Consider the following 17,703-nt stretch of genomic DNA (forward strand, 5'->3'; position numbering starts at 1 on the left):
CAAGGTACCATGAGAAAACGTTTAGTTTGATGTTGACTGTCGGTTCACTTTATATAGCTTTTATTATATTTAGGTATGTTCTTGTTATCTCTGATCTCTCCAGGACCTTTATCATGAAGGGGTGTTGGATTTCGTCAAGACTTTTTCAGCATCTAGTGAAATGATCATGTGTTTTTTCTTTTTCAGTTTGTTTATATGGTGGATTACATTGATAGGTTTTCATATGTTGAACCATCCCTGCATCCCTGGGATGAAGCTCACTTGATCATGGTGGATGATTTCTCTGATGTGTCCTTGGATTCAATTTGCCAGTATTTTATTGAGTATTTTTGCATCAATGTTTATGAAAGAGATTGGTCTGTAGTTCTCTGTCTTAGTTGTGTCTTTGTGTGGTGTGGGTACCTAGGTAATTGTAGCCTCATAAAAGGAGTTTGGCAATGACCATTCTGCTTCTATTGTGTGTAAAAACATGAGAATTATTGGTATTAGCTCTTCTTTGAATTTCTGGTAGAATTCTACACTGAAATCATCTGGCCCCGGGTTTTTTGGTTGGGGAACTTTTGATGACTGCTTCTATTTCATTAGGGTTTATAGATCTGTTTAAATTTCTTATCTGTTCTTGATTTAATTTTGGTACAGGATATCTATCCAAAAAATTGTCCATTTCCTATAAATTCTTGAAATGTGTGGAGTACAGGTTGTCAAAGTATGACCAGAAGATTCTCTGGATTTCCTCAGTGTCCATTGTTATGTCCCACTTTTCATTTTTTATTTTGTTAATTTGCATGTTCTATCTCTGCCTTTTGTAAATTTGGATAAAGGTTTGTCTAGCTTGTTGATTTTCTCAAAGAACCAACTCTTCATTATATTGATCCTTTGTATTGTTTTCTTTGTTTCTACTTTATTGATTTCAGTCCTCACTTTGATTATTTCCAAGAAACAAGCTGGTGGAGTTATCATAATATCTAACTAATTACACTTCAAGCAAAATCAATCAAAAGAGACAAAGAAGATCATTTCATATTCATCACAGGAAAAATCCATCAGGATAGGTTCTCAATTCTGAACATCTATGCCCCAAATACAAAGGCACACATGTTCATAAAAGAAACATTATTAAAATTAGATTACATGTAAAACCTCAATCACTTATAGTGGGAGACTTCAACACCCTGCTCTTACCACTAGACAGGACCACCAGCAAGAAACTTAAAAAAGAGACAAAGGAACTAACAGAAGTTATTACCCAGTTGTATTTAACAGACATCTATAGAACATTCTATCCAAACACAAAATAATATACCTTCTTCTCAGTGCCACATAGTACCTTCTCTAAAATCAATAACATAATGGGCAAACCTCAACTGATACAAAAAATTGGCATAACTCCATGTATCTTATTGGACACCATGGCTTAAAATTAGAATTCAGCAACAACACACATTGCAGAAACACTGCAAACTCATGGAAACTGAACAAGGCACAATTACACCATTCCTGGGTCAAGGAAGAAATGAAAGAAATTAAAGACTTCTTAGAATTCAATGAAGATGAACACAACATACCCAAACTCATGGGACACTTTGAAAGCAGTACTAAGAGAAAAGTTCATAGCACTAAGTGCCCACATGAAGAAATTGGAGAATAGTCACACTAGAGAATTGACAGCACAACTTAAAGCTCTAGAACAAAATAGATTCCATTTCTGTTGCTTAAAGAAGCTACATTCATCCTGGACCTTTTACGAAGAATCATACACTGTGCCTGAAGAATGTAAAGACCTTTTAAAAGCAGTTAGCAGCTTGAGAGAGAGAGAGAGAAAGAATGAGAGAGAGAGAGAAGTGATATATGAAAGAGAAAAAGGGGGAAAAGGGAGAAAGGAGGGGGAACAGGAAAGAACAGGGAGTGAGGGTCATTGAGCTAACCTCATAACCAAATTATTTATGATGATGTGTAGCAGTTTCCTCTAAAAATTAAAAAACTTCCGTCTCAGAGGGAACTCATTAATACACAAAATGTTCAAAGTGGTTAGGTATCTAGTAAGTGCCAGTGGGCAGGGAACAGATATTCCAAGGAAATGGAAAGAGAATATGTTATTATAAATGTAAATAGAATAGGAAGATCAAATGAAGAGGGGGATAGGAAGGCAGGGTAAAGAAGGGACTATGGAGAGGTATAGGTAACATTGAATGCCTTTTGAAAAGCAATATCAAAATCTACTACTGTAGAAGGTTCCTAAAATACATACATATGTAAAAGGAATTTAAATAAATTTACCATGGAATGGAATGGAGAAGAAAATGCCCCAACTTTGGGGATTGTAGTGATCAAAGTCAGGTTATCAGGCTTGTACAGTAAGCCCTTTAGCTACTGAGCCATCTCACTGGCCTGCATTTCTTTCTTATTGACCACAAGATTTTACATAAATCACCAGTGCAACATTTTTACTTTTATTTTCATTTTTCTCAAAGAAGAGCATGAATGTAGGTCACACTACCATGAATTATGCAGTCAAGTTTCCCATATTTGGGGAAATCACAGGGTCAGCACATCCAGAGTGCAATGGATAAGCCTGAGAAAACCACCTTTGTGATCATGTTATCTTGTCTTTGTTAAAACAACTTTTGTCTATGTACACACAGAACACTTTTTCAGCTAAGGAAAAGGATTAAATCTCCTTGTGTGGGGACCTCCTTGATCATGTGTGACAGTGTCAATGCAAAAATTCAGGTAATAATTGATACTCGTGTTCTTTTCTCCTGAGAATTAACTGAATGAGAGATAGATAGCAGTTTCTCAGAGATGACTCCAGAAGCAACAGCCATGTTCTCACATGTGCAATGGGTAAAATGATGACACGGATGCTAACTGGAACATGTTGATTGTAACACACCATTAATCTCAGAGCACACCACACTAATAGGAAGGAAACAAAACAAATGAGGAGGGAAATGTCTGTTTTGGAATTAACAGAACATGGCAATTCTTTCCTTGGGGTTAAGAAACATCTTGTTAGCTTGAATCTTCGTGTATTTTTTTAAGGATGTACTTCCAGCGATATTTCTCATGTGACATTCTTTTTCTTATCCTTATGTGATAGTTCATATACATACAATACAAATCAAGGATTTAACATCTTTAGCACTAGAATTTTTCCAAGTTTGTAATTTATCATTGATTTATTGTATCTTTCGTCATAACAAATATTTTCGTTTTATATACAGAAACATGTTTAATTTAAAAAAATAACTTCTGGTCCCGTTACCTTGCCAATCTCTTTTTTTACCCTTATTGTTTTCTCCAGAATTTTAATGTTTATTTGTTTACACTTAGTATTTAACCCATGTGTTTTTTCCTTTCTTTTTCTTTTTTCTTTTTCTTTTTCATAACATGAGTGAAGATCCTAATTTTTTCTTCCATATGGATAGCCAGTTGTCCCCAAACCATATATTAAATATTCCATCCTTTGTCACTGAATTTGAAATACCATTTTCATTCTATATTAGCATACCATATGTGTTGAGTTTATTACATTTGATACATTTTATCCTTCAATTGATCTATAATTTATTCTTGTATAATTGGTTCTCTAGTTGTCCAGAGTTGTTTATTGAATATTGGTGCTTTCTCCACTGATTTAAAATGCCCTGCATTATATATTCCATTCATCTTTCAATTTGGGTCTCAGAATCTTCCTCTTTCCTGTTCTCTAGCTCTAAAATATGTTTCTCTATCTTGTAGATAAGTCATCTCCCTTTATCCTTTTACTCATCTTTATTCAAAAGTAATTGGATATTCTCACATTTATTCTTTCAGATGAATTGTAAAGTGTCCTGGCCAACCTTATGTCTCCCTTATGTACGGAGACATACACACAGTGATGTGACATGCTTTAAAGTGCATTGCATACATAAGTACAGTTCTATAACACTTTATGTCATTTATATATCCTTTTTACATTTTAGTGTTTATGATTTTGTTAATTTTAGTACTTTGTGTTCTTATATTATCTTTATGAACGTGATGGTTTGAATCTGAACTGTCTGTCCCCAATAGTCTTGGGTATTGAGTGTTTGTTCCCCAACTGCTGCACCATTCTGAGAGACTATAGAGCCTTTAGGAGGCAAGGCATAAATGGTGGCAGTGGATTGCCAGCTGCAAACTGTTGAACGTTACAGCACACACCCAAGATCTAGTCATTTCTCTGCTGCTTGGTCCTCCAGGATATAAATATCTACTGCCTCATGCACCATGAAATGAGGGGTCTACTCTCTTTTCTCATCATACCAGAGACACCTCTGAAATCATTATATGTGACTCCTTTTCCCCATTAAGTAGTTTCTGTCAGATAGCTGTAACTAGCACAATGAAAGATTTTTTAAACATTTTATGATCAAATAGCCAATAAATGAAATCAAAGAAACTGATTTTAACAAATTACTATTGTGCTTTTTGTACTCCTTTCTCTTGAGCTTTTTTAAATGTTTGTGGGTGTTTAGCCTGAATGTGTGTATGTGCACTTTGTGTGTGCTGGTGCCTGAGGAGGTCAGATATCTTGGAATTGGAGTTTCAGACTCCAATTGGGAACCAATGCAGGTGCTGGGAACTGAGCTCCAGGCTTCTGGAAGGTCAGCAAGTGCTCTTATCCACTAAGTTATTTCTCCTCCTCACACACAGGTTTTTTTTAAAAGACAGGGCTCTCTACATAACTCTAGATGACCTGGAATTTGCTATGTAGATCAGGCTGGGCTCAAACTTGCTGTGATTTCTGGTCTGCTTCTCGAATACTGAGATTACAGATTGTACCACTACATCCTACTTTATGATTGATTTATATATTTATAGTTTCAGAATGCTTTGATATATAACAAGGATATGCCTCATTACACCCTACTTTATGGTTGATTTATATATTTATATCTTCTGAATGCTCTGATATATAATAAGGATATACCACACCATACCCTACTTTATGGTTGATTTTTATGTTTACATCTTCTGAATTCTTTGATATATAATAATGATATGCCATTATATTATTATCTACATTACTTCATGTAATAGAAATAAGTAGATAAGGGCTAAAGAGAAGGCTTAGCTTTTAAAGGCTAGGCTCACAACCAAAGTATAAGTAGACAACTCTATTTTTGTAAATTTTAATGAGAATTCATTTAGTGTTCCCTCCTAAATTGTAGGGAGAGATTTTACATACCCGTAGCGCTGACCATGCCTGTTTGGGCATGGTCACAGGTATGTAGAACATACAGGGTATAAAAGATCTAGGGTGAGGAGACTCTTTCTTTTGGGTTCCTGTTTCGGCCTGGAGAGCAGTGTGCTGCCCTTTGAGTCTCAGCTTTCTTGGCTTCCCACATAAGTGATTTCTTCCTCAATAAAATATCGTAGGGCATCCCTATTTTGTGTATCTTAATATTTCTGCATCAATAGAGTATGATGCTAATGTTTACTCCAATTTAATTTTTTAAGTAAAAAGAAATTATCCAGGGCCAGATTAGGTCCCACTAGAAGTTTTATTAATAATTCTGCTTTAAATAAGGTTTCTTATAGTGACATCTCTTGAATACTTCCCCCTCAAAATGTACAGAAATGAACTGTCATCGCCAGGCAGACAAGGCCAACAAAGATACCACACATAGTCAGGGAGACAAAAATGGCATTAAGAAACCTCGGCTCACAAACATACAAGTCTCCTAAGGAGTTCAACTCTAAGTTCCTGAGGAGCATGAGTTTTCAAGAACAAGAAGGTCTAAAGAAGATGCAGGCAAGCAATGTAAAAGCCATAAATGTACATGCAGAAGCCATCCCGGAGGTCACTCATTCTGCCAACCAAAGGGCAAAACTCAAACCGAGGCTGACGATGTTGACTCTGCCTCAGGCTTCAGCTCTTGTCCCAGCTCCAACTCCAGCTTGGTACCCAAAGGTCCCAAGACCTTTGTGAAGACCAAATAGTAAAAACATCTCTGCTAATATGAAGACAGATGGACTGGTGTGACCTTCCTTCACCCTTAAAACTGTGTGCAGATGGTTGGTGTCCTGTGCTGTTTCTACAAATAAACTTGAGGCAGGACCTGTTTAAAGAAAATACTAAAGCATCTAATAAAGTATGTCTTTCCCTTGACCTGTTATTAAGAATTACTATACTAAGCTATTCCTGTATTTGCAGAATAAAATTCTTTAGATATGTTACTGAATTCAAATTTTTAATTTCACATTTAGAAATTCAACATCAATTTTTACAATTGGTATTAGATAAATAGTTTATAATATATACTCTTTAAACTAGTACGTTTTATTTGGGTGTAGTTCAGCTTCCATGATTTTAAAAAATAATTTCGAGAAAGGCTCTCATTCCACAGCTCTGGCTAACCTGCAACTTGTTATGTAGACCGAGGCTGGCATCAAATACACAAAGATCCACCTGCCTCTCCCTCAGGAGGGGCTAGGATTAAAGGTGTGCATCACTAAACGTGGTGGGCCCTATATTTTGGATAATAATTTTTGTGCTTGCATTATTTTAATACTGATTTAAGCTATGCTTTCTTTTCTCTTAGATCCCAAAGTTTGGTTTGCTTTCTGAGTCACAACCTTTTGCTAATAGGTGGTCTTATAATAATTCTTGCTGAAAAAACAAGGTTGATGCCTATTGTGATTTGATGAATGCAGTAATACCCTTTTGTGAATTAAAGTATTTGAAAGGACAGAACTGTTTTTTGTTGTATTAATGAATGTGTCAACTGATAACACAAATTAGTCTCTTTCCTTGTTCTCCTCTCTTATTTATCTTCAATTAGGAGAGTTGTATTAAAGTCTTCCTTAATAGGTATGAGTTTTCTAACTTTCTCTATGTTCCAAGAACTTTTGTGTTGTCTAATTCCTGAATGTTGTTTTATCAATAAAAGACAGATTTCTCAATGTACTTGTATGCTTTTTAAATTTAATTCTACTTTTCCTAGTGTTGAAATGGTGACCTTTTCTTTCTTCCCATTTGCATTTGCCTGTGATAGCTTTGTTCTTTACTTTAGTTTTAACCTTTCTTTAACCTAGTCTTAGAATATCAGTCTTATGTCTTGAGAATTTAATCCATTCACATTTATCATAATGAGTAATATATTTGGCCTTAACTTTGGCATGCCATTTGGTGTACTTAATATTCCAAGGCTTACTATGTCATTGCCTTTGAAATTTACTTTCCCAATACTCTAGTTTTTCTTGGGCTCACTATCTTTCTCAATTCACTATATTAATGTGAAAGTTGCATAGGATAGTTTTAATGTGTGATATTCTAGCCTTTCAAAAGAGGTACAATTTGTAGTTGGTTTGCAGTGTATACCCATTACTGATATAGATAGTAAAAAGTCTTATAAGTGATAATTTGAAGAGATAGGAGGAGATTTGCAAAGTACCAGTCAAAAGCTGACTCTAATACACTGGATTGATTTTTACTAACATCTGCATTTCAAATTTTGATTTCTGGTATAGCAGAGTGGCTTAACAGGTAAAGGTGCTCACCACACAAGCTTGGCAACCTAAGTTTGATCACTGGAACCCATATAAAAATGAAAGAAAAGGACTGACTTCACAGAGGTGTCTTCTGACCGTCACACACATGACTACACACATGCATCATGCCCTGCTGACTAAAAATAAATTGGATCTCTATATATACACAAAGAATTAATGTGCACCACCACCAAATCTCATGTTTTGCTGAAATAACAAGATTTAAGATCTCTAAATCTTTTCATTATATAATTAATCCTTTAGTAATTATTTTGGAGTTACTCTTAAATTATCTCAGAAACAAATCAATAATGATTATTCATAAGTTAATTGTGTGGTTTTTCTGATCAAAACACTCAGAACCATATTTTATGATGATATTAGTAAATTATTCAAATGGCATTCAAGTCTATAACTTTCCTTCACATTGTAAGTTTTGTTCTTGGATTAAACTATTGTAGTGAGATGGCATGTGCATACCTACCTTACAAATCTAGAGATGGCATTCACCTATTAAATATGAGTTAATAACAAAATAATTTGCAAATGAAAGCAAAGAAACAATGAAAAATTTTCTGCAGATTGGGCTGTAAATAGAAGCGGCTGTGCTATGCACTCTATATAAGAATTCTTAGCTGTGGGACTTCTAAAATCTAACAGAAACTTAGAGAACTTGCTTTTACATTCTTTTAAATCTTTATTTCATTTTATGTGTATACTCATGTACATCCAGGTAACTCATGCACCATTTCCTACAGTGCCCACAGAAGCTGAAAGACGGTATCAGATCCCCTGGAACTGCAGTTATGGGTTATTGTGAGCTGCTATGTGAATGCGGGGAATTGAATCCAAGTCCCCCGGAACAGTAGTAATTGCTTTTAACCACTGTGCCATCATTACAGCATCAAAGAACTTGCTTGGACGATCCTAAAAATGACTGTTTCTTTTTTGCTTTTAATTTCTAAGAAGTTCAAGATTAAATTTCAAACTCAGTTTCTGGATTGCACAGATTCTCATGTCCCAGTTTTTTTTAAATCTTGACTTAGTGTTCATAATGTTACTTTAGCTCACCCTAATAAATACTGTTAGTATTTTCTCATTTTATAGTAGCTCCTCAGGCAGGGGTTGTCTGTTCTAATTGACAAAGATAATTTAAATTTTTATAAACGAACTGTACAAATACTGTCAGTTTTTCCTTATGGATCCCAATTGTGAATATGAATCTATCCTGGTTGTATTTCTTCATAGACTTACATAGTCAAAAGCTGAATGTGACTGAGGTCATAAATGGACATTTGTGTTTGTTCATAAATTAATTTCTTCTATAGATATGGTCAACAAGATAGACAGGCTCTCCATTTCTTATGAAATATGTTTCATAATTTCCTTGGCAACTCCAACCTCAAATAACCAGACATTTTTGACTAAACAAATAAAAAGGAAAAAAAACAAAGGCATCATACCTTCTGGTTTTATACTGTGTTATACAGCTAAAATAATCTAAACTGTATAGTACTGTTTAATAAATACAGTCACATGTACCAATGGAATACAATAAGAAACCCAGAAATAAACCCATGTATATATATATGCATATATATATGAACAATTAATATTTTATAGGATTGATAAGAACACACAGTGTGAAAGCATTCTTAGTAAATAGTATTGGGAAAGTTGGATATCCACATATAGATAAATACATGAGTTGCTTTTTCATGCTGGTTTTCCTTATACCATATATAAAATTGACTGAGAATGCATTAAAGCTCTAAATAATAGCCATAGGAAAAAGCTCCTTGACATGCATCTTCATTATGATTTCCTAGATATGACTCCACAATTACAGGAAACAAAGCAAAAAAGTAATCAGGCAAAGCTACAACCAACAAAAAGCTGTACACCAAAGGAAATAATCAACAAAAAGAAAACAGTGATTTGTGAAATACAAGAAAATATTCACAAAACACATATCTGTGTAGGACCATCTATCTTACATGACATTTACTGTGGCGCAAGCCTACTCATTCACTTTTTTAGGCTACTGGATGCTTTCCTGCTTCTGAATCTGACTGTCTTTTGGAGCTGAATTCAGTTGTGTTGGTGTTTTGGGGTGGAACTAAGCAACCTAATAGACTGGAGTCCTAGGCAACCCGTTCTCTTCTTGGCTGTATATTCCGGAATTGAAGTGTTTCTTGGCTCTACTGAGATCTAGCAAGCAATAAAAACAGCTATAATTAATTCAGTGAGGTTGGTTGGAGTTAAGGGAGTATTACTAGTCAGGGTAAAACACGTGTAGCTAGTGGCTCTCTAGCCAGATTGAAGAAAAGGTGACTAGACTTTTTTGCCATCACTGTTCTTCTAGAAAATGAAGTACCTTTTCATGTGCTGGAAGCTGGAGCCATACCATCAGTGCAGTGAAGACCTATAGGCAGCAGGTGGCAATGGTTCATATCAACAAAAATCAGCATCCCCAGGTTGAGGAGACTTGAAGGTTTTGTCAGCTGTTTGAGACATTGTCAGAAAGATGAAAGAAGTAGAAGAAACAATTGTCAGAGAATTAACTGGGTCACTCAGTGTATAAGTTCTATCCAAGTTGAAAGATTGTCTCAAGAATGTAAAGAATAATATAATGATGTTTAGCTAATGGCAAGGAAAAGTTAGAAAGGTTGATATGAACCAGATATCTAAGTGTCAGATACTACATGGAATATAATGACTGGAAGCCAATGAGAAAAGAGACATTTGGGCAGAGGAAAGCATGTTGGGCCTCAAGGTCACCTACTTTGCATTAATGGATGGAAAGGTATATGGCATCACACTTTGGGCTAGACTCCACTGAATGGGAATCTCTCTAGATACCCACAGACTTCCTTATCACATTTCATTTGGTTATTTGTAACTAGACATCATACTTTGCAGAAGACCACTGCAAAGTGAGGAGGCTATTCCAGAGCTGACATTGGGATGTCTGTGTACAGTACAGGATGGAGTTTGATTTTGTTATCTTTAAATATTTTAAAAATCTCTTAACCATTCTCTCTCACCTGCTCCATCTAGTAAGTAGATTTTGTCTTCTGATAATGCTGAAGAAAGAGAAGATGACTGGAGCACAAAACCTAGGTCATAGATCTAGGCTGGACTATATATGTCTTTGAGGTGTGGAAAACTGGATGTTTCCTTGGGGTCTTTATGTCTTTGCCTTGTCATTCAGTCTTAAAGTGAATGACACCTACCATCTTTTAAAATGTGTAATGATTTACTAATTCATTTTAGAGAATACCAATATACTAGACAAAAGAGATGAGAAAGCATGGAGTTCTTATTTTGAAGAGGGAGAATTCAAGACGGAAACTGATTTTTTTCCAATTTTCACCTCATGACTCAATCATGCAACTTCAGGTTTGTTGGTATATGATGTCCAAAATTTAAAAATTTTAAAAGCCATTTGCTTCTAATTGAGGAGAGATATAGGAGCTTCTCAGAAACCTCTTGTGATGCAAGGGTTTATATATTTAATTTGCTTATCTATATGTACACAGCTAATGAAAATCAGGGAATTATCTTTCTACTATAAATGTATACTTGTAAATTCAATAACTAATACATTAAAATTTAGGTTTATGCTTCTGCTGTAGTGTTTAGCCTCATAAATGCCACCACATTAAATAACAATGGTATAATAATAACAATAATCTTGTTGATGATACTGAAGTTGTCTTACTTGCAACTATTTGGGAGTGGTGAAGTGTAGTGAAAAGGTTGTAAAATCAAGAGTTTGACTCCATTTCTAGTTAGAGGAATTCAACTCCTTGCCTTTTGAGTTAGCCTTAAATTGAATGAATAAAATTATATACAACTTCAAGGCTCATCTCCTTATAATAACTTATTCCTTGAATTATTTAAAAATAGCTAGTTATTGCTTACATATGAAATATGTTCATGATTCCTTTATCACATCTACAATATTCCACCTTTGGCCGTGCCTTAGATTTCTGTGACTAAGTGTGCATGTTAATAGAGTTAAAATAAGAAGCAATACACTAATGAACACTTCATCCATGCATGCATAATTCTTGTTCTGATAACATTTTTGAAATCCGTGGTATTACTACAATTATTCCTTTTTTCTGTTTCCATAATGACAAAATAATATTAATAATACATGCCTAGAATATTAACTATGTTGGGCTAATGAGAAGTTTAATCGCCTAAAAATCCATCGGAAATAATTCATGGTTGTGTTTTCTGAGGAGATCATTCACTTTTGTTACTAAGATCATACCCAAAATGTCATGGGACCTTAAGGATATGACTTCTGTGTCTGAGATTATCGTGTCTGGGATCACCACATGGAAGAATGGACTCCAGAAGTGAAAGACTAATAGTTAATTATCTTCTATATTGAAGACAGGCACATCTGTTTAGTAGGTATGATTTTGGAATAATTATGTACATAGTGAAAGATAACTAGTATGTAATATTCTACCTTAATGTTAAATAAATACTTTAAAATATCTTTCAACATGCTTCTTGTAATTCCTTCACAATGTATCAACACAAAATGGTGGTAAGCCTCTTCTAAAGACATATGATTAGTTTTAAATTTTACAAATAAAATTACTACAGTCTTCAATTGATCCATATTATTCAACAAATAAATGACATAGGGTATAAAAAGAGCAAAGGGAAATTATTGTTATGACAAGCTCAAAACATGACAATGTTAATATATGACTTTGATTGCATTCAGATCAAAAACTAACTTTAAAAAGTTGTACTTTAGGGGTTGGAAAGATGTTTCAGTGGTTAGGAGCACTTTCTACTCTTCAAGAATAGGCTTTGAAGGACAGTATCCACATTCAGCTCTCAACCATCTGTAACTCCAGTTCCAGAATAGTATTTTTGGGTATCAGACACACATAGGGTAAACAGACATATATTCAAGCTAAACACAAGTACACATTAAAAAATTAAGGCATATTTTAGATAATTGAAGGAAATCAAACAGGAGCATATGTGAGAGCATTACTGAATTGTTACTTTTGTTAGGTTGATAATATTGTAGTACCTTTAATTCTTTCTCTGTATAAGACTAACTAAAACATATACTGTTGAAGTGATATCATTATTGGGATTAATTTTGACATGTTGAAACAAAGACAGAATAAAATGATGGAGACAAATTGTTAATCCAAGCATGGTAGCAAGATGACAATAGTTGAAGCTAGTGATGGATACATGAAGATTCTTATACACATGCCTCTAAGCACTTGTTATCTGAAAATTTCATAGTGAAAAGTTCATTAAACATTAAGTATATTATATTTTATTCATAAGACCAAAATAATTATAGAATACAGAGTTTAATGTTTACTCTTGGAACCATGACACATAGCAAAATCTCTCTCGTATTCAAAACTTTGTTTTAAGATATTGTAAGAAAAAAACCAATTTTGCCGATATCATATAAAGTCCAAGACTCACCCTTTTGCATCCTAAATTATTGCAATCTCTTATTTTATTTTTAAATGTTTAATTACAAATTCCCCTTTTTAAAAAACTGACTCATGAAATTACGTAGGAAAGTCCCAATTCAGTGCACAGCTACCATTGAAGTCATAGATTAAGTGTATAAAGATCAAAGTAAGACAAAAGTTGACTTGAAAGCATGAACATAATATGATTTGAAATGTAAGACACAGTTCCAAAATCATATGCCTGATGTCTTCTGTTCTTAGAAGCAAAAAAGGATGGCACGGAGTTTACCCTGGTTGGGGAACAGTATCAAAATTACTAATGAATGAAGAAGGGAAATGGACAAAGCCAACATCTGTAATGGGTTTGTCCTGATCTAAAGAAGACTATGGATAAACAAAATAAAATCAACTGTCTACATAGGCATAGCTCAAAGAAAACAGCAGTCTACTGTGGCAAGAGGCCAATGTAATATTTATTGTTCAAAAGAGTTGTTTAATTTTGGCCATATCATCTTAGAGAGTAGTGTAAATAAACTCAGGTATCTTAGAAAATCTAAGTGTGTTGCCTTCTACAGAAACAAGTAAATTGTGGGATAGAAAGGAAAAGAACTAAAACAGGTACAGATTTGTCAGAAACAACAAATTCTAGAAATGAACTTAGTTTTCTATAAGAGAAACAAGATACAGCTGAAAAAATTAGCGAATTAGAAATTAATAGCAAAATGCAATATGCAAAGCAATTTGGAGAGGTAATTCAGAGGTAGACTGCAGATCTAGTATGTAAAGGGCCATGGGTCTGACATTAAATCCTTAATAGTAAAAACAATATCCAAAGACAAGATGAAAAATAATAAGACTGACATATCATAGCATCCTTTCAAAAACAATTTCAGAATTAAAACAAAGGTCTGGGGAAGCAGATAAGGTAGTAAAATACTTGTCTTGCTCAACCTCAAGAACCCATGTAAAAAGCAAAGATGGTAAACCAACACTGAGTTGGCATAGACTGTGAATGGCTGAGGCTCTCTAGCCAACCAGTCTATTGTATTCAATGAGTCCCTGGTCCCAATGAGAGACCTTATTTCAAAAATCTGGGAAACAGCAGACGTAGACCTCTGACCTTCATACACATGAGCCTTCAGATATGTGCACCTTCACACCCACATACAATAAATGAAAGGAATGATGCAAAAGTGACATTTCTTGAGTTTATATCTAAAGTTTTTCCAAAAGTTCAAACACACTACAATAAATAAACACATATCTACAGACACAGCAATTTTAAAAGATGAAATCACTAATGCTATAATAAAATATTTAGTCCATCTTAAGAGGAACAGAACTTGACTGGGTAGGTTTTTCCTAGAAATAATAAAAACCAGGGAGCATTAAAATAATGGGCTTTATTGTGATAAGAGTAAAATAGTGTTAATCAAACTTAAACTAACCACTGAAGAGAAGAAAGAATGAGAAGCAGAGAAGTAGGGAAAGAAGAAAGTGAGAGAATAAGGAAGAAAATAGAACACAGAAAGAAAGCATCAGGGGAAAAACCAAATAGTAAACAAATTGTCACCAAAACAGACTCAATTCATATAAATTAAAATATTAGCTACTTATGGGTTTAAACAATCTTGATATAACAATACTAATACAGGCATGCTAAGCTATTAAGGAAGACAATATCAGAAAAACTTACTATAAAAAATTAAAGTTGAGTTTCCATATTTACAAACATGTCAGACTAAATAACCTAACAATCTACAACCAATAAACATAAGTTCTGCATAACATAAACACCATCCATTCAAGTGCTGAGCTGTAATCCAATGCAAGTAATCAGCAATGGCAATTAAATAAGAACATGTTGAAAGCCAGCAAGATAACCACACACCCACCCCCCACAGAGAGAGAAGAGAGAGAGAGAGAGAGAGAGAGAGAGAGAGAGAGAGAGAGAGAGAGAGACTCAAAAAATAAAAATAATTGATATTGCAGAAGAGTTAGGGACTGTTGCAAGTCACAACAGTTGAAAATTTTAGACATTTACAATTCAAGTAGAGTACATGATAAGTGTGATATTGAAGTGGAAGAGTCTCAGACATGGAGGCAATAGTGATAATTATCTGCATTGCCATATTTTCTGGGGCTAGGGTGCAGCAAGGAGTCTCCTCTAAGAATCTACAAGCTTTTAAATGATGAATTTATGGGTTGAGTTTCAATTGGCCTTGTGAAGCATAAACCATTCCCCACATTCACCACAGACAGGGCGATCACAGGCTGGTGATGACTCTGAGGCTCCTGACAAGATGACAAGATCGAATGGAAAACCATTCTGGAGAAGAAATACTTTAAGCCAGGAGAACAGAATTCAGAAAAGGAAAAACTAGCCTAAGGGGAAAATAAAGCCCTAGCAAGCATAAAATGCAAACCAAAGCATTAGCAGTAAATACTTTTTCACTTGAAACCACAGAATTTTCAATGAACCAGATCTGCCAAATATAAAACAGGCGTGCTCAGATATACATGAGGGACAGGAACAAATTCAGCAAAATGCTGTTTTTGAATGACACTAAAACTTTAGGAAGTAGGTTGAAAGTAAAAGGATACAAAAAAATGTTCTCATTTGTGAGAGTGCTAAAAAACAAATGAAAGGTCAGGCTTGCCCAGAGGAGCACACCTAAGACACTCCAACAGGAGCATGAAAGCACTGCATGAGAAAACTTCTAATTAACCGCTCTACACTTGCGTGAACTTGTTAGCCAAGTTTCAAACTATATAAATAGAAGGTGACAGAGTTTAAAAGGAAGATAGAGCCTCCTCACAATGGGAAGTTTCTTAACAAGGTTCTTGGTGACTGATGCTTTGACTAAACAAAGAATTAATAAGGGAATATATGACTTGAATAGAGAGTTGTTTCAGCAAATGGATGCATATAAAACTCTACATTTAACATCCCAAATGACATATCTGTTAAGAAGACAAAAAACTATATACATAGCATCATTTACCCAGGCAGAATCCCTCACAGAAGCAGTATAAAAATGAGCATGGCAGCAGAAAAAATAAAAATCAGCAGGAAGATTTCTTTAGGAAAGGCTTGTGATGAACTTAGCTAATACAGGACATTCAAGTCTATTAGTATTCTTTTATTGCTAAAATTATCTGTGCTAGTGTTCATACCAAAAAACAAAAATGCACCTGTCATCTTAAAGGAAATAAGAGATGGCTCAGCTGGAAAAGGTACTTTAAGCCCGGTGACCTGAGTTCCACCCACTGAACACTCATAAAGGTGGAAAATGACACCACGGTGCTGTCCTCTGATCTCCATAAACACATGGAAGCATGTATGGAACCCCGACCTCAACATGCACTTCATGTACACATACACACACACAGACAGACACACACACACACACAAGTTTATAGGTGTCTTTGACATTGTCACAACAAAACTTGTCATTTTGCACAATTAATAAAACAAACAGATAAGAGTTTGCTTCCCTTTTTGATTCCCACACCACTAGTCTTGTCTTTCATGAAAATCCATTTCCCTTGGATACAAAGCCTCTGAAACTATATGGCAGACTGTTAACGTTTTATGATTGGGTACATAGCACCAATTTATGGTTGGGTAAATAGCAGGCACATATTTGTCATAGTTTTCATTCAACTAGTTGGTAGTTTTGAAAGAGAAAAAGGAAATGAAGTCAGAAGACAGTGAACAACTGGTAAAGACATATTGAAAATAATTGCCAAAAAGCTTATGTCCTATAAATTGGTGAGAAACATTTCCAATAAATGGGGTCAGAAGTATTATAGTGAATACTATTCATCGAAATATTAGTAAGAGCAGAATAGGAGGTAAGGATATAAAGGATGAAATGAGTTTTAAGGAACTGTGTCATACATGAGGCGGGGGCATACAGTCCAACATTTGTAGGCTGGGCCAATGGGATAGAAATCAGAAGGGTTGTCACCGCTGTGGGCCATTGGACCAGAAGGTTGCAGTGGATGATGCTGAAGGATAACATAGTGGAGGGAGTGGATTAAGTCCCAAGTGAGTGTTCATTGTTGACACGAGCTGTAATGATCTAACTATATGACCCAAGCTAGTGTTGAACTCAAGCTCCTACTGCCTTCTGAGTGCTAGGGTTAGAGGGGTTCATTGCCATGCAGGTGCACCACCATGCTTGGTTTATAAGTTTGCATGTGGTTATTGTGGCTATTTGTTCAGCTGGGAGTACATTCACTATCTTCTAATGGTCTCATTCTGCATCATTTTCCTATTTGTCAGGATGCAGCTTCAAGCACAGCATCCTGATCCTTCCCTGCTGTTCCAAGTTCACTAGGTACCTAGTTTAGTTGGGTTACTCGCAGACCAGTACACCGTGGTGCCTGGGCAGTGGGTAAGGCAGGCCTCCCTGGCTAACACAGCATTGCTTTCAGTCTTATGTATCTTGGCTAACTCAGACATGCTGCGTAACTGAGGATGGACAATCTCAGGTTTCTGATCCTCTTATCTCCCAAATTCTGGGATTACAGGTACATTTGATCAGGTGTCTCTAGATAGGGATCATATCCAGGGCCTCCAGCATACTAGGCCAACACTTTACCAACTGAGCCACACCCCTAACACCAGGGGCTACAGAGATACAACCTCAGGTGACAGCAGCTGTTGGGGAAGCTGCCAGATCTAAGTACTTGAGTT

The 17,703-nt window shown here is 35.3% G+C and overlaps 1 pseudogene; it reads right to left on the bottom strand.

Moving 5' to 3' along the window:
• Positions 1-2,467: 2,467 nt before the first annotated feature.
• LOC121140123 lies at positions 2,468-2,615 on the bottom strand (annotated as a pseudogene).
• Positions 2,616-17,703: the final 15,088 nt, after the last annotated feature.

The sequence above is a fragment of the Mesocricetus auratus genome, unplaced genomic scaffold, assembly GCF_017639785.1.
Source record: "Mesocricetus auratus isolate SY011 unplaced genomic scaffold, BCM_Maur_2.0 Super-Scaffold_100003, whole genome shotgun sequence".
Taxonomy (NCBI): Eukaryota; Metazoa; Chordata; class Mammalia; order Rodentia; family Cricetidae; genus Mesocricetus; species Mesocricetus auratus.